General features: G+C 50.8%; 1 non-coding gene across 1 annotated transcript; it reads right to left on the bottom strand.

Moving 5' to 3' along the window:
• Positions 1-17902: 17902 nt before the first annotated feature.
• Positions 17903-17984, bottom strand: TRNAS-GCU (transfer RNA serine (anticodon GCU)). Its single transcript has one exon. It is a non-coding gene; the product is annotated as a tRNA-Ser (tRNA).
• Between the last annotated feature and the right edge of the window lie 395 nt (positions 17985-18379).

Genomic DNA, 18379 nt, shown 5'->3' with positions numbered 1-18379 from the left:
ACCATGGCGGGGTCTGGTTGAGGTGGTCCAGATAATGCGCCCACAATGTGTTAAAATCCGTTGGGGACGACGTCGCTGGTTCGTGCACCCCTCTCATCTGAAGCCATTTGTTGCTCCGCGCGGCTCTGCGTCACACTCAAAACACGAGGGCCGAGCGTGTGATGTGCCCGACGAGCCGGATGTCGCCCCGTTAGTACCTAACCCACAGCGCAGACGTGTCATTCCTCCCGCAGATGATGCGCGACTGAGGGAGCCGGGCGAGCCACGAGTCTCTGCAGAAAGGCCTCTGGGCCCACCCAACATGTTTGCCAGGATGCCCGACCCACCCAACATGTTTGCCAGGATGCCTGACCCGTCTACACCAAGAGTCTCTGCAAAGAGACCTTCTGACCCACCCAACATTTTTGCCAGGATGCCTGACCCGCCCAACATGTTTGCCAGGCTGCCCGACCCGTCTGCTCCAAGGGTCTCCGCAGAAAGGCCTCCTGCCCCTGCTGACATTTTTGCCAGGATGCCTGGTCAGCCTGCAGCCCGGAAAAGGGCACCCATCCCCTACGACGGGCCGCGAAGAATACACGGGCTAGATCGCGTCGCTTTTCTTGATTGCCCGTCATTTTTTTGGGGCAGCTGAATGCTGCATGCGTTATGCGTCGCGAATGTCGTTAATTGTGATTGGTTCTGACCATGTACATATGTTGCGTTGTTGATGGGGGGGGGGGGGTATTTATAGTGGGTGTTCCTGTTCCTGTTGGTTTTGGCACACACTTTGGTTCATTGATTGCGATTTTTCTGCTTGTAACAGCCGGGACGGCTGAGGCTTCCGAAGGGGAGGGTGATGTAGTAGAGTTAACTACTCGATGTTCACAAACTGAGAGAGCAAATCGTTGACAAGGTTTTCCCGCTCAAACTAACGGTCAGGGTCTCACAAGCTGTGAGAGCTGACCGTAAACAAGGTTTTCCCGCACGACCAAACGGTCAGGGTCAGATAGGGTGAATTGGGATCCAAAAGCAGATTGGGAACGACCAATCACAGGGTTCCACAAGGTGGCCGGGGATTGGACAACCCGGCCACGAACAAGTATAAAGCCAGAGCGCTCAGAGCTCTGAGGGAGTTCGGCTACACAAAGACCCAATACGGAAGAAGAAGCCTAGGACCCTGGACCAAGCCCTCCAGCCCTTATAAGGGCTAGGGTTCAGTGTAACCAGTGGTCGGGGAGACATCCCCTAGGTCCAGTCAGAGGACACTGAAAGAGTGGGATATTAAGTAGCCTGTAGGGTGCAGAGGCTTGTACCTTCTGAGTGTAACGGGTGAGGGGACCGTATACCCCTCAGTGCATAGGGACTGTGTTCATAAGACAAATAAAGGTGTGTGCTACAAAAGACGTTGAAGAGTCCGTCTGTACAACACTACACATTTAAGGCCAGGGCGAGTCGGATGGCGCTGCCTTTTTAAATCCTTTATATTAAGTTCACTTGCTTGCTTGCGCGCTTACGACCGTGCAAATCTTTCGGTCGTTTTTTAACCCACTTTCCGTGATCCAATCGAGCTGACATTTTGCACACAGACTCGTTGTGCGTGACAATTGATTTTTGCTGAAAAAAAATTCCCAAAATTTTCCACTTTTTTGGAAAAAAAATTATATTTAATTTAAAATACCAATGTGATAAAAATGAAACTTTTACTCAAGAAAAACAGAAATGAATAATAAAATAAAACCGATGCCACGCATATAAAGGATTTATAGTGAAAAACTTTGTTTTTACGGGTTAATTTTTCTCGTTTGTGTCATTGCCTCTTCCTTCAGCGAGGATCTGTATTTACGCTTTGCAGTTTTTTCTTTGTTTCATTCTCTCCTTCTGAATATCTGTGAAACGGGTTTATTCCTGGGGGAGATGTTCTCCCTTGTGGATGGCTGCTGGTGAGTAGTGTGTGTGGATGGTGAGTGGTGAGTCGTGTGTGTGAATATCTGTGGTGAGTAGTGTGTGTGGATTGTGAGTAGTGAGTAGTGTGTGTGGATGGTGAGTGGTGAGTAGTGTTTGCATATGAGATGGTGAGTAGTGTGTGTGGATATCGGGTGGTGAGTAGTGTGTGGATGGTGAGTAGTGTGTAGATGATGAGTGGTGAATATTTTTCATATCGAGGCTCACAGACAAGAAACAAGGATTTCAAATTACTGTACACGGGGTTACAAACCTCACGAGGCACCCCCATGGAATGTGCTCAGACGTTTCAGGACGTAAAAACAAGCCCCGTATCACACATACCTGTCTAGATGTACCTGTAGATTCGCGCCGTTGGCTTTAACCAGAGCCAACAATGGACTTTGTAAAAACATGATCACAATCGTGAAAATAACACATCCTGAGATGCGGGCTTTCGAATGCAAACCAGTCGCCTGTGATTGAAAGCGGTTCTCCAGTGAAACGAGTTGATGGTTTAAGCCCCGTTGTCAATGCCAGGCATGAACACAAACATCGTTTGGTTCTGCGATTCATTTGTCCAAAGTCCAGCTCTGAGCACTATAAAGTAGTGGTTTGACCGCCGTGCGTCGAACATCCATGTTAATTTGGCATATTTTGACTGACGTACTTCAGAATCGGAATATTTATAATGCAGGAGGAATCCGATGAACTGTAAAGCTCCAGTAGGGGCACGGCGTAAGAACGTTACAATAACAAACAATACAAAAACATGATAGTAGTGAATGTACAAGGAAGGTAAACAAATAACCCAAACATCTACAATATAAATATAAAAGTGTGCATCTGTTCCGTGCATCTGTTTATATTCGGGGATTGCCAGAAAGGGCCGGTTTTATATAACGTTTGTTTTCAAGGTCCTGCAATTAATTCGACATGGGTCCATGTTACCATGGACTCCATCTGTACCGCATTGTGGCAAACGGCGTACGAGTATGCACTTGTTGATACACAGCTGCTTTTGTTGCACAACATTAATGGTTGATGCCTCATCGTGTCTTTGATTTCACTATTATCACCGATGTGACTTTTTATTGACGACAGATACTTCTCATCAATTTCTCACAATAACCTCACCGTTTACTGTTTACAGCTCAGATATGTCACATGGTCTAGGTATGCTTAGCTGTCAACCCCTTATAAGTGCCCTACTTTATTATGGACCAATTCAGACGTTATTGGTCACCCGTGTCGCTTATATATCTCAGCGTTCATCCTACAAAGTCCCATCACAAGAGAGAAACACAAACAAATAGACGAAATTTATTTTTTACTCAATTTCCCTGTACAAGAATACGGGTAAACCGTATGGGTTGACAGGTATGGGTATGTAACAGTATTACACATCACACTATACAGCACACTATGCATTGTCTATAACTCAGCTATAGTACATGGTGAGGGTATGTAACAACATTGCACATCACACTCTACAGCACACTATGCACTGTATATAACTCAGCTATCGTACAAGGTGAGGGTATGTAACAGCATTACACACACGTGTACTGTATCTGAGCTGTACACATTAGATAGTATGATGTACTCTTTGGTTTTTTCGGTAAAATCACGTAGGTCAAAAATAAAATAAATGAAAACAACTAATAAAATCACGACGTTTCAGGCGCAACACAAGCGTCCTTCTTCAGGTGGGGACAACGTAGCGAAAGCACAACCGCTTAAGTGTGTCTCTGAGATGGCTGTGACGAGGAATGATATAGTCGCGGGGATGGAGAGTGGGGGGCATGGTGAGTGTGGGGGCGGGGTGTGGGCTTGGAGGTAACGTTGTGAACACCGAGCAACGCATGGAGTTCAAACTGAAGCTTTGTGATGTAGATGGCAGAAATAGAAAAGCGAGCTATGGATTAAGCTGCCTTTTGTTATGCTACCCGGGGGGGTGAATTAGAAATGCGCAAGCTAACAACGCATGGAGTTCAACGCATTTCAGTTTGAACTGTGTCACTCTCTCTCATTTAGATACAGAAACAGACGCATTTACAACTCATTCATAAATATAAACACTCGCAGTGGTGTGAGTTATAATGGCATAGACACACGGAGAAACTGAAATGCACAAAAATATATATACGTTCAAATACACACATATTTTTAACAATGAAGAAAATTCACGTTTATTCCTGACACTGTGTGGCCTTAGACGGTAGTACTGTATACAACAGGTGACGTTTTGAGCAACGGCCCCTCTTCACAACACATCGAGAGCCGATTTAAAGCTTTCGTGACTGCAGGGATTCATCTTCTTGGTTCTTTCGGTAAAGTCACGTAGAAGGGAAGTCTCACGACGTTTCGGCTACAACGCAAGCAGCCGTCTTCAGGTGAAGAATGAGACACTGCCAAGCTAGGAGCTTATATATAAGCTGGGTTGGAGGTGGAAGAGCGCCTTAACAAAAAGAATGTTGGTATTACCTTAGAGTCGCGGCATCTCTTCAGAAAGGTGAGAGACTCGATTAGCTGAGCCTTCTTATCCCGGAGCTTGTTGAAGGATCTCAAAGTTATGTGGAAACCCTACCCGTAGAGGCGGTTAAATTTCGATTTAAAGCTTTCGTGACTGCAGGGATTCATCTTCTTGGTTCTTTCGGTAAAGTCACGTAGAAGGGAAGTCTCACGACGTTTCGGCTACAACGCAAGCAGGCGTCTTCAGGTGAAGAATGAGACACTGCCAAGTTAGGAGCTTATATATAAGCTGGGTTGGAGGTGGAAGAGCGCCTTAACAAAAAGAATGTTGGTATTACCTTAGAGTCGCGGCATCTCTTCAGAAAGGTGAGAGACTCGATTAGATGAGCCTTCTTATCCCGGAGCTTGTTGAAGGATCTCAAAGTTATGTGGAAACCCTCCTCGTAGAGGCGGTTAAATTTCGATTTAAAGCTTTCGTGACTGCAGGGATTCATCTTCTTGGTTCTTTCGGTAATGTCACGTAGAAGGGAAGTCCCACGACGTTTCAGCTACAACGCAAGCAGCCGTCTTCAGGTGAAGAATGAGACACTGCCAAGCTAGGAGCTTATATATAAGCTGGGTTGGAGGTGGAAGAGCGCCTTAACAAAAAGAATGTTGATATTACCTTAGAGTCGCGGCATCTCTTCAGAAAGGTGAGAGACTCGATTAGCTGAGCCTTCTTATCCCGGAGCTTGTTGAAGGATCTCAAAGTTACGTGGAAACCCTCCCCGTAGAGGCGGTTAAATTTCGATTTAAAGCTTTCGTGACTGCAGGGATTCATCTTCTTGGTTCTATCGGTAAAGTCACGTAGAAGGGAAGTCTCACGACGTTTCGGCTACAACGCAAGCAGCCGTCTTCAGGTGAAGAATGAGACACTGCCAAGCAAGAAGCTTATATATAAGCTGGGTTGGAGGTGGAAGAGCGCCTTAAAAAAAAGAATGTTGGTATTACCTTAGAGTCGCGGAATCTCTTTATAAAGGTGAGAGACTCGATTAGCTGAGCCTTCTTATCCCGGAGCTTGTTGAAGGATCTCAAAGTTATGTGGAAACCCTCCCCGTAGAGGCTGTTAAATTTCGATTTAAAGCTTTCGTGACTGTAGGGATTCATCTTCTTGGTTCTTTCGGTAAAGTCACGTAGAAGGGAAGTCTCACGACGTTTCGGCTACAAGGCAAGCAGCCGTCTTCAGGTGAAGAATGAGACACTGCCAAGCTAGGAGCTTATATATAAGCTGGGTTGGAGGTGGAAGAGCGCCTTAACAAAAAGAATGTTGGTATTACCTTAGAGTCGCGGCATCTCTTCAGAAAGGTGAGAGACTCGATTAGCTGAGCCTTCTTATCCCGGAGCTTGTTGAAGTATCTCAAAGTTATGTGGAAACCCTCCCCGTAGAGTCGGTTACATTTCGATTTAAAGCTTTCGTGACTGCAGGGATTCATCTTCTTGGTTCTTTCGGTAAAGTCACGTAGAAGGGAAGTCTCACGACGTTTCGGCTACAACGCAAGCAGGCGTCTTCAGGTGAAGAATGAGACACTGCCAAGCTAGGAGCTTATATATAAGCTGGGTTGGAGGTGGAAGAGCGCCTTAACAAAAAGAATGTTGGTATTACCTTAGAGTCGCGGCATCTCTTCAGAAAGGTGAGAGACTCGATTAGTTGAGCCTTCTTATCCCGGAGCTTGTTGAAGTATCTCAAAGTTACGTGGAAACCCTCCCCGTAGAGGCGGTTAAATTTCGATTTAAAGCTTTCGTGACTGCAGGGATTCATCTTCTTGGTTCTTTCGGTAAAGTCACGTAGAAGGGAAGTCTCACGACGTTTCGGCTACAACGCAAGCAGCCGTCTTCAGGTGAAGAATGAGACACTGCCAAGCTAGGAGCTTATATATAAGCTGGGTTGGAGGTGGAAGAGCGCCTTAACAAAAAGAATGTTGGTATTACCTTAGAGTCGCGGCATCTCTTCAGAAAGGTGAGAGACTCGATTAGCTGAGCCTTCTTATCCCGGAGCTTGTTGAAGTATCTCAAAGTTACGTAGAAACCCTCCCCGTAGAGGCGGTTAAATTTCGATTTAAAGCTTTCGTGACTGCAGGGATTCATCTTCTTGGTTCTTTCGGTAAAGTCACGTAGAAGGGAAGTCTCACGACGTTTCGGCTACAACGCAAGCAGGCGTCTTCAGGTGAAGAATGAGACACTGCCAAGCTAGGAGCTTATATATAAGCTGGGTTGGAGGTGGAAGAGCGCCTTAACAAAAAGAATGTTGGTATTACCTTAGAGTCGCGGCATCTCTTCAGAAAGGTGAGAGACTCGATTAGATGAGCCTTCTTATCCCGGAGCTTGTTGAAGGATCTCAAAGTTATGTGGAAACCCTCCCCGTAGAGTCGGTTACATTTCGATTTAAAGCTTTCGTGACTGCAGGGATTCATCTTTTTGGTTCTTTCGGTAAAGTCACGTAGAAGGGAAGTCTCACGACGTTTCGGCTACAACGCAAGCAGGCGTCTTCAGGTGAAGAATGAGACACTGCCAAGCTAGGAGCTTATATATAAGCTGGGTTGGAGGTGGAAGAGCGCCTTAACAAAAAGAATGTTGGTATTACCTTAGAGTCGCGGAATCTCTTCATAAAGGTGAGAGACTCGATTAGCTGAGCCTTCTTATCCAGGAGCTTGTTGAAGGATCTCAAAGTTATGTGGAAACCCTCCTCGTAGAGGCGGTTAAATTTCGATTTAAAGCTTTCGTGACTGCAGGGATTCATCTTCTTGGTTCTTTCGGTAAAGTCACGTAGAAGGGAAGTCCCACGACGTTTCGGCTACAACGCAAGCAGCCTTCTTCAGGTGAAGAATGAGACACTGCCAAGCTAGGAGCTTATATATAAGCTGGGTTGGAGGTGGAAAAGCGCCTTAACAAAAAGAATGTTGGTATTACCTTAGAGTCGCGGCATCTCTTCAGAAAGGTGAGAGACTCGATTAGCTGAGCCTTCTTATCCCGGAGCTTGTTGAAGGATCTCAAAGTTACGTGGAAACCCTCCCCGTAGAGGCGGTTAATTTTCGATTTAAAGCTTTCGTGACTGCAGGGATTCATCTTCTTGGTTCTTTCGGTAAAGTCACGTAGAAGGGAAGTCTCACGACGTTTCGGCTACAACGCAAGCAGCCGTCTTCAGGTGAAGAATGAGACACTGCCAAGCAAGAAGCTTATATATAAGCTGGGTTGGAGGTGGAAGAACACCTTAACAAAAAGAATGTTGGTATTACCTTAGAGTCGCGGAATCTCTTTATAAAGGTGAGAGACTCGATTAGCTGAGCCTTCTTATCCCGGAGCTTGTTGAAGGATCTCAAAGTTATGTGAAAACCCTCCCCGTAGAGGCGGTTAAATTTCGATTTAAAGCTTTCGTGACTGTAGGGATTCATCTTCTTGGTTCTTTCGGTAAAGTCACGTAGAAGGGAAGTCTCACGACGTTTCGGCTACAACGCAAGCAGCCGTCTTCAGGCGAAGAATGAGACACTGCCAAGCTAGGAGCTTATATATAAGCAGGGTTGGAGGTGGAAGAGCGCCTTAACAAAAATAATGTTGGTATTACCTTAGAGTCGTGGCATCTCTTCAGAAAGGTGAGAGACTCGATTAGCTGAGTCTTCTTATCCCGGAGCTTGTTGAAGTATCTCAAAGTTACGTGGAAACCCTCCCCGTAGAGGCGGTTAAATTTCGATTTAAAGCTTTCGTGACTGCAGGGATTCATCTTTTTGGTTCTTTCGGTAAAGTCACGTAGAAGGGAAGTCTCACGACGTTTCGGCTACAACGCAAGCAGCCGTCTTCAGGTGAAGAATGAGACACTGCCAAGCTAGGAGCTTATATATAAGCTGGGTTGGAGGTGGAAGAGCGCCTTAACAAAAATAATGTTGGTATTACCTTAGAGTCGCGGCATCTCTTCAGAAAGGTGAGAGACTCGATTCGCTGAGCCTTCTTATTCCGGAGCTTGTTGAAGGATCTCAAAGTTATGTGGAAACCCTCCCCGTAGAGGCGGTTACATTTCGATTTAAAGCTTTCGTGACTGCAGGGATTCATCTTCTTGGTTCTTTCGGTAAAGTCACGTAGAAGGGAAGTCTCACGACGTTTCGGCTACAACGCAAGCAGCCGTCTTCAGGTGAAGAATGAGACACTGCCAAGCTAGGAGCTTATATATAAGCTGGGTTGGAGGTGGAAGAGCGCCTTAACAAAAAGAATGTTGGTATTACCTTAGAGTCGCGGCATCTCTTCAGAAAGGTGAGAGACTCGATTAGCTGAGCCTTCTTATCCCGGAGCTTGTTGAAGGATCTCAAAGTTACGTGGAAACCCTCCCCGTAGAGGCGGTTAAATTCCGATTTAAAGCTTTGGTGACTGCAGGGATTCATCTTCTTAGTTCATCCATTTGATTGCCCTCTACGTTTAGAATCAATATCGCGCATTTAGAGTATTTGGATACTGCTGTACATTTCCTCATGATGATAAGCCACTTCGTTGAGCTATCATCTGCGATGGCCATATCGTTTCTGAAACAGAGCTACATTGCTCAGTGGGCCTTACCTGGTAAAATATAACGAAAATATAGTCCACAGTAAATCGTTTAATCGAAGTTTTGACGCATATGTCACTTGATGCCCTGTACACCCTTGGGAATGAGAAGTTAAATCGAGGGACTTTACAGGTAAAATATTTTTTAACCATCAACATCCTGGGGGCTCGCAACATCGGAGATGAACAAGGAAGCCAACATTACTTAGCACGAGGTTAGAAACCTCACGAGGCACTCCGTGGAATGTGCTCAGGTGGTCAAGGTCACAGACACGAGCTTCGTATCGCACGCAGCTGTCTAGACGCAACGTGAGACACGTTACACGGTCGGCTTTGACCACTTCCAGACGGGAGCCAGGTCCACTCGCTACGCTCTCAGTGGGAGCTGCACTCACCACGACTCTCAGTGGCTTCTCACCGATAGCCGCTCGCTGTGGCTGAGAGATGCTGTCCCAGGAGCGAACACGGCAGCGACGAACCAAGACACGAATCGACTCGCCTGCCTAGACAGGAGCGTTGCATTCACACTGCGGTGTTGGGGTTTACGGGTCGCGATTTTTGCGAAACCCAGAGTGGCCAGGCAAATGGTGATGGTTTGTCCCTTGGACTGACTTCGTCGGTTATGGTGAGGCTCTGTGGGTTTCCGCACCAAACCGTACCTTGTAAAACATTTTTATTAAACGTTTAAAAAATGTCATCTCTATCATTGCCATTTATTTGTTCCTGTTTTTTTTACATGACAGTTTAAAATTGTCTTTAAAATATGGTCAACTTAATATTGATAATTATTTGACAAATGATTTCCCAACTTCAAGTGTAAATGAGTGGCGGATCAGATGGGAGGGTAGGAGGGTGATCGTGTGGGTGGTTGAGCAGTTGAGTGTGTGTGGATGGAGATCAGGTGTTGTAGTGGTTAGTGCCCTGTGCTACGAACCTGGCGAACCGAGTTCGATTCCCACTCACGGCCACCAACACCACTGACGATTGTTTGAACTGGTTCTGGGCCTCCCCTATGTCGACTCAGCCTCAAATGAGTACCAGGTGCAGAGTATAAACATCGCCACTCGAGAGACAAATGCGGCCGGGCTTGGTGCTGGCCACCCACCCACTCGTTTGCCGTGGCGATGTCATAGGTGCTCGCTAACAGCACCTGCCCAACAGTCTGTTCAGGCTATATGGGGGAACGTTGCCTTTGTGCGGGTGGGGGAGTGAGTGAGCGGGTTTGTAGGTGATCAGGTGGGAGGTAGATCAGCTTGGCATGGGCGCTTGAATATGTGTAGGGCTGTTACGGGAGGGCTGTAAGTGCATACGATCCAACGGGTAACAAACACAGTGGGCGGAGTTACGGGAGTACACGGGGGGGGGTGCCCGCAACGACGTCCGCGTCAGGCAGCCTGGGGGGTTGTGATCCTGGTGGGGGGTATAAAGGGGGAGGACAGAGAGAGCTCGGGGCTCAGTCTGGGAACGAAGGAGGAAGAGTGAAGATCCTCTAGCTAGAGCCCTGGACTCCCCTCGACGCCGCCCTTGTCAGGGCTGCAGAGGATCGAGCCAGAGGCGTGGTTCCGTGAACCAGGGTTAGACCCTGGGACTCCGGAGACCGTAGCCCGACTCACCAGTGTCGGGCCAGTTAGCCTCCCCTAGCCCGTTAGTGGAGGACTTGGGGATAGGTGAGATTAGCTAGGGGGTATCCCCAGTTATCCGGGTGAGGGGGCCGCTACCCCCTCTAGTGTTGTCCTGTACCGACAAGCTGGAATAAATATACGTGTGCCTCAACCTGGGTGTCCAGCGTCTTCACCGGTACTTCATCTGGTGTCAGAAGAACTGCGGACATGGAAACACGCCAGACAGCTCGAGCCAGAGTACCGGAGGAAGACACTACTGAAGTCGTTGAGCCCGAGACGGCTCACCAAGACATGGCGCAGCCGGGGCCCGACGCGTTCCTACCGGGGCATCGGCATGAAGAGGGGCCGCAGCCAGACGCGCTACGGCTGGCCCACGAGAGGCTGGCGGAGCTACTGTACGCCGCTGCCGCCACGCTGGAAAACATCACGCGGCTGGGGGCTGGTGGTCCACCACGGGGCGAGGGGAATCGACGACCGGAGCGCCTTCCCGCCATTTCTGAAGACTCCAACTTTGAATTTCCCGCCATCGCTACGGCAGCTGCAGAGGGCGTGGCCGGGCTCAACCTTGGGTCCGACACCGCTCTCGCTGGGACAGCCGCGTCATCACCAGTGGAGGGAGCGTCAACACGGCTGCGACAGGCGATTCCATCTGCCATTCGCGCCGACGCACAGCCGAGTCCCGGGGATAGCAGCCTGCACGCTTCCAAGGCGAACGCTGCGCTGCAACAACGGCTGCCTCCGCTGAAAGAATTTGTTGGCGCGGAAGGCGACTGGGGCGGCTTCCAGCGACGCTTCATCGCCCACCAGGAAATGGCAAGGTGGTCGGACAATGAAGCTCTCTGCGCGCTGCCGGCGCTCCTCGACGCCGACGCGCTCGCCGCCCTCACATCGGCGCCAAGAGAAAAGCGTTCTACTCTGCCGAGGGCGCTACAGCTGCTGGCCGGGGTCTATGGACCTTCAGCAGAATGCAGACAGCAGTTCTACGACCGCAAGCGGGGTGAAAAGGAGTCGCCCCTGGCATACAGGACGAGTCTCCTGGCGCTGGCTAAGACGGCTTTTCCCCGTATGGACGACGACGGCGTGGACGCGATGGTCACGGAGAAAATCCTCCTCCTGGCAGACGACCTGGACATCGCTGTCGTCGCACAAGAGGACGCCGAGATGACCTCGCTCCAGGCTGCGCGCCTCCTTCACGCCAACCTCCTGTCCCTGCGGCGGAAAGCCAGCAGGGCATCGGCCGGGCGTGCGGTGGCTGCAGCCGCCCTTCCGACGGAGGAGCTCTACGCCGTCGACCATCGACGGCAACAGGCGCAAGGAGCACGGTCGGCCCGGGACGGGTCAAGCCGTTTCGACCGTCCATCGTCTCCATCGGGGCTCCCGCGGTGTTTCAACTGCGGCGTCCGGGGCCACGTCGCCTCGGGGTGCCGCTCGCCTCGACAGCGCGGGACGACGCCTCGACGGGACGCCGGCCCTCCTCCTCCCAAGCTTCAGCAACATGATCCGGCGAGTCGCGGCACCACACATGTTTGGCCAAAGCACCCACCTGTCGCACACCCTCGCACCACAACGAACGGGGGGCCGATGTTGCGCTGCGACGGGCCAACGTGGTTCACTGCGGGGACTCAAATCGAGCCCAAGCAGTGGTCCGTGTTAGCCCATCGCGTGGTAGCCGCGTCGTCAGGGTCGTCGGCCGTGGTCGGACACATTGATGGGGTAGAGGTACGCATCCTGATCGATACGGGGGCATCGGCGACAATCATTTCGGAGTTAATTTACAATACTCTGCCTGTACAAAGCCGGCCTTTGCTGCCGGTTAACGTCCCATTCTATGCCGCTAACGGGGGCTCTCTCGGCATCATGGGACAGATTCGAGCGCAAATTTGTATCGGGGATATCAAATTGTCGGGGCCGATTTTTGTCTCCTCCTCGCTGGCGGTTCCGTGCCTGCTGGGGACGGACTTCTTAGGCAAAATGCCGATTCGTATTTTGATCGATCAAGGATGTATTGAGCTTCCGTCGGGGCGACGCATGGCGTTCTTGCCTTCCCCTGCTGCGGCTCGGACGGCGTTCGCGACGGTACCGGCGTTCGTCGTTAGAACAGTTCGTGTGCCGCCGGGAGCTCAAATGCTAGTGCCTCTGAAACTTCGTAGGCCCTTCGCTAAGGGCATAGGGGATCAGGGTGTTTTGCTGGGACCGTCTAGGGCCGGGGTTAATGGACCTCATTTGATTCCGGCCCAGACCGTCGTAAGAGGGGAAGGGGACCCTTTCATCGCGGTCCTCAATGTAGGGTCGCAGACAGTGGTGGTTCCTCAGGGGACGGTGCTCGCTCACGCGACGCCGGTGCCCTGCGAGGAACCTGTCGCGAACCACGTTGGCACTGCTTCCCGGATGCTCCCACATTCAGACAGCGATGAAGGGTGGCTCGACGCGCTTTGTGCGGGATCGACGGACCTGACAAATTCAGAGCGCCAACAGCTTAGAACGCTACTGAGGGAATTTTCCGACGTTTTCAGTCGGGATAAATATGATTTGGGATGCACTCACCTGCTGCGTCACCATATTGACACGGGTGACAGCGCGCCAATTCGCCAAAATCCGTTTCGGTTAAGTCCCGCCGAAAAGGACCATGTCAAATTGGCTGTTGATGACATGTTAGCCGCCGACATCATTTCTCCCTCCACCAGCCCTTGGGGAGCGCCGATCGTCCTGGTTAAAAAGCAGGACGGCTCGTTGCGGTTTTGCGTGGATTTTCGGCGCCTTAATAAAATCTCGGTTGCCGACGCATACCCGCTCCCACGGATGGACAAATCGCTGGACGCCTTGGCGGGAGCGCGATTCTTCTCCACACTAGATTTACTTTCGGGATTCTGGCAGCTTCCTCTGGACGATGATTCTAAGCCTAAAACTGCTTTCCGTACACCGCACGGCCTGTTCCAATTCAACCGGTTGCCGATGGGCTTACACTCAGCGCCGGCAACTTTCCAGCGATTGATGGAATTGGTTTTGGCTGGATTGCAATGGGAGTCGTGCCTGATTTATTTGGATGACGTTATTGTCTTTGGTAAAACTTTTGACGAACATCTCCAGAGGTTGCGGGCGGTTTTCCTAAAGATGCGGGCTGCTAATTTGAAATTTAAGCCCCAGAAATGCCATTTGTTACGCGAGTCGGTGCGTTATTTGGGGCACATCGTGAGGCGCTCGGGTATTGCTACCGATCCCGCCAAAACGCAGTGTGTCAGCTCCTGGCCGACTCCCACCTCGGTGGGTGAGGTCAGGAGTTTTATTGGCTTCGCATCATATTACCGACACTTCGTCGCTAATTTCGCAACGATTGCCAAACCCCTACACGCGTTAACATCTAAAGGGGTCCGGTTCCACTGGGGTCAGGATGAGGAAGCTGCTTTCTGCTCCCTTCGGGACGCGCTGGTGAAGGCTCCTCCCTTGATTTACCCAGATTTTTCGAGGCCGTTTTTGCTCGACACCGACGCGAGCAACACGGGTATTGGAGGCGTGCTTTCCCAGGTGGTTGACGGCGTGGAACGGGTGGTCGCGTACGGCAGTCGGGTGTTGTCTCCAACGGAGCAAAGATATTGTGTCACCCGTAGGGAACTGTTGGCAATTGTCTATTTCATCCAACAGTATCGCCCATATCTGTACGGTCGGCATTTCACCGTCCGCACAGATCATGCGGCACTGCAGTACGCCCTGAAGGTTCAACAGCCATCGGGACAATTGTCCCGATGGTTGGAGGTCCTCCAGGATTTCAGTTTTGAAACCACTTATCGTAAGGGCGTTCGCCACACCAACGCTGACGCTCTGTCACGGATGCCAACCGCCTCCGAATGCGCATGCCTCCTGGGGTCGGGGCGTTGCAAGCCAGTAGGGGACATGATGGTTCCGGTCCTGGCGGCGGCCGCCGACGATGAAACGGTAGTCCCCATTGATATCGCCGAACAGGGGAGAGATTCCCTGCTTGGATTGCCTGTTGATGAATGGGGGCGCCTCCAGTTGGAGGATGCCTCCCTCCTCGCGTTGCGTCGTCGCGCCGGGGAGAGGGGGCGTGTGACGGGTCATGCCGACGCATGGGAAACCCATGCGGGCTTGCTTATGCATTGGGACGGGAAATCCCAGCGTCACCGGCTGGTGGTCCCTTCTGGCCTACGGGGTAAGGTGGTGTGGGCTGCTCATGAGCGCCTCCTCCACCTAGGTACCCAGAAAACACTCGCCTTGCTCCAGCTGAATTTTTTTTGGCCGGGTATGACAAGGGATGTCGCTGATCTGTTGGCGGCATGCCCTCAGTGTGCGCAGCGCAAACCACCGGCACGGGAGTCGAACCCGCCCTTGCAGTCCATCCAGGTCTCCAGAATAAATGAACTGGTCGCACTGGACATTCTGGGGCCATTCCCCGCCACCCCCAGGGGAAATAAATATTTGCTTACTGGGGTCGAATATTTTACGCGCTGGCCTATGGCCTGGCCCCTGGCGAATCAGTCGGCAGCAGCCATCGTCGACGCCTTTGTCCAAGGTTACGTCATGGACAAAGGTGCCCCGGAGCGGTTGTTGACCGACCAGGGTAGAAATTTTTCGGGGAAACTCCTAAAACAAGTCTGTGATCTCCTAGGAACGAAAAAAATTCGAACCTCTCCCTATCACCCGCAAACGGACGGGATGGTCGAGCGTCTGCATCGCACCATCACGTCTATGTTGTCGCAGCAAGTTTCGGACTCACAGGTTGATTGGGATTTACAAATTCAAGGGGTTCTAGCGGCATACAGATTGGCTCCCCATGCTGCGACGGGGTTTTCACCTTTCTTTCTTATGTATGGCCGCGAACCCGACCCACCTGTTCGGGCACAGCTGCAGATCCCCGCGCCGCTGGGAAAATCTAAATTGGACGATCACGTTAAATTTAACCTTGACAAACTGACTGAGGCGCGGGATGCGGCGAGGCTAAATTCTGACAGGCGTCAGAAGGCGAACGAGCGCCTCAGACTGGCTCGCGCGCACGTGCTGCAGTGGAAGCCGGGGGACAGGGCATGGCTGCACTGTCCCCAGGTACCACTCGCGACCTCCTCTAAACTCGTGCGCCCGTGGCGGGGCCCCGTCGAAGTTGTTGAGGTTTTGAGGCCTCAGTGCGTTCGAATCCAATGGGGGAGGCGCCGGTGGTTTGTACACCCCTCTAGGCTGAAGCCGTTTGTTGCGGTGCGGGGGCCCACTCCACGCACGCGAGGCCAAGCATGTGGGGGGTCGACCGACTCGGAGGGTCCGTCGCTGCTCTCGCCTGATGTGTTGCCGGCTGTCCCACCCACAGGTGCACCGGGAATGACAGGCTCACGCCCTGGAACCCACACGGGTGATGCCGACGGTCGCGCGACTTCAATCGCGACCTCACCTCGAATGGGACAGCCGCCACCGGATGGTCCGCCGTCCGGGGTTGCCCCGTGTGACGGGCCTGCGGCAAGGACGCGCGCTAAAATGCGCAGACTCTTATAAAATACAGAAGGAAGAAAAAGAAGAATTTTTTTTTATTTTTTTATTTTCCTTCACGTGTTATGGTTACTGTATGCTGCGTCGGTGGTGTGCTCCTTGCACACTGTGTGTGTTGTGTTGTGTGGGCGCGGTGTGTGTGTTGTGGGTGCGTTGTGTGTCGTGGGTGTGCTGTATGTGCTGGGGGGAGTTCCTGGCTAGTTGTATATACGTGCTTTTACGGATTTCGTATTTATGCGGGGGGGGGGGGGGGGGGGGTGCGTCGGACATTCCCTTCGGGGGTATGGTTGTTGTTCTTGTTGTTGTTCTTCAATTTGCATTTTGTTGAAAAAAAATGAGGCACACACGGGGTCGAGGGGTACATGTTCCTTTATTTGGAATTGTTGCAGCCGGGACGGCTGCGAGCTGTAATGGGGGGGGTGATGTAGGGCTGTTACGGGAGGGCTGTAAGTGCATACGATCCAACGGGTAACAAACACAGTGGGCGGAGTTACGGGAGTACACGGGGGGGGGGTGCCCGCAACGACGTCCGCGTCAGGCAGCCTGGGGGGTTGTGATCCTGGTGGGGGGTATAAAGGGGGAGGACAGAGAGAGCTCGGGGCTCAGTCTGGGAACGAAGGAGGAAGAGTGAAGATCCTCTAGCTAGAGCCCTGGACTCCCCTCGACGCCGCCCTTGTCAGGGCTGCAGAGGATCGAGCCAGAGGCGTGGTTCCGTGAACCAGGGTTAGACCCTGGGACTCCGGAGACCGTAGCCCGACTCACCAGTGTCGGGCCAGTTAGCCTCCCCTAGCCCGTTAGTGGAGGACTTGGGGATAGGTGAGATTAGCTAGGGGGTATCCCCAGTTATCCGGGTGAGGGGGCCGCTACCCCCTCTAGTGTTGTCCTGTACCGACAAGCTGGAATAAATATACGTGTGCCTCAACCTGGGTGTCCAGCGTCTTCACCGGTACTTCATATGTATGAGGTGGACGGGTGGGAGGGTAGGAGGAGGAACGGGTGGCAGGGTGGCCAGGTGTATGTCGGAGCAGGTGTGCGTGTCGGCCGGTGGGAGGGAGGGTCTCTGTAGATGGCTGGGTGGGTCATGGGTTAATGAGTGTCAGGTGTCGGGTAACAGAGTGTTGGGTGCAGGTGAATGGGTGGTGGTCATCATTACCAAGCATAGTCATTGTTATTATCATCATCATGCTCTTCATCATCATCCATCAGTCAGGATACATTCATCATCATCATCATAGCTCACGGTGACGAGGAACAAGCAAACCAACTGAGAGTGCAGCTATAAATACCACGAGACACGCCATAAAATGTGACCCAAGGCTACAGACAGCAATTACTTGTGAAGGTGTGTTTTATATATGCCTTTTCCAAAAAAAAAATATTAAGAGTGATTCTGACTATTTTTTATTTTTGTAATAATTTTATCGGAATGTTGCGCGGAGGCACGGAAATGGCGAGTCACCACCCCGCTCCTGCCTCGTCCACAAAAAAATTAACCCGTAAAAACAAAGTTTTTCACTATAAATCCTTTATATGCGTGGCGGCTAGAGTCCTCTCGTCCTCTGGCTTGAGATGGCTGCCACCTATGGGTCAGATGATTGCCTGCCACCATTAAGCAATTGGTAATTAAATATAATTATTTTTTTCCTAAAAAGTGTAAAATTTTGGAGAAAAAAAATTAACGAAAATAAATTGTCATGCACAACGAGTCTGTGTGCAAAATGTCAGCTCGATTGGATCACGGGAAGTGGGTTAAAAAACGACCGAAAGATTCGCACGGTCGTAAGCGCGCAAGCAAGCAAGCGAACTTAATATAAAGGATTTAAAAAAAATAGCGACGAAGGTGGGATTCGAACCCACGCGTGCAGAGCACAATGGATTAGCAGTCCATCGCCTTAACCACTCGGCCACCTCGTCTCACGCACTCACACACGCAAGCACATACAACCAGAACCAGGATGAAGACTTGCACGCACATACATACAAACAGACCCCCCACACACACACACACAGTCATACCATTATTTTTCCTAAAAAGTGTAAAATTTTTGAAAAATGTTTTCACGAAAATACATTGTCACGCACAACGAGTCTGTGTGCAAAATGTCAGCTCGATTGGATCACGGGAAGTGGGTTAAAAAACGACCGAAAGATTTGCACGGTCGTAAGCGCGCAAGCAAGCAAGCAAGTGAACTTAATATGAAGGATTTAAAAAAATGAACCGGTAAAAACAAAGTTTTTCACTATAAATCCTTTATATGCGTGGCATCGGTTTAATTTTATTATTAATTTTTGTTTTTCTTGAGTAAGCA

The sequence above is a fragment of the Lampetra planeri genome, chromosome 45 (genome assembly GCF_965212315.1).
Source record: "Lampetra planeri chromosome 45, kcLamPlan1.2.h2, whole genome shotgun sequence".
In the NCBI taxonomy this organism is placed as follows: domain Eukaryota; kingdom Metazoa; phylum Chordata; class Hyperoartia; order Petromyzontiformes; family Petromyzontidae; genus Lampetra; species Lampetra planeri.
This window is presented reverse-complemented; position numbering and strand designations above follow the sequence as displayed.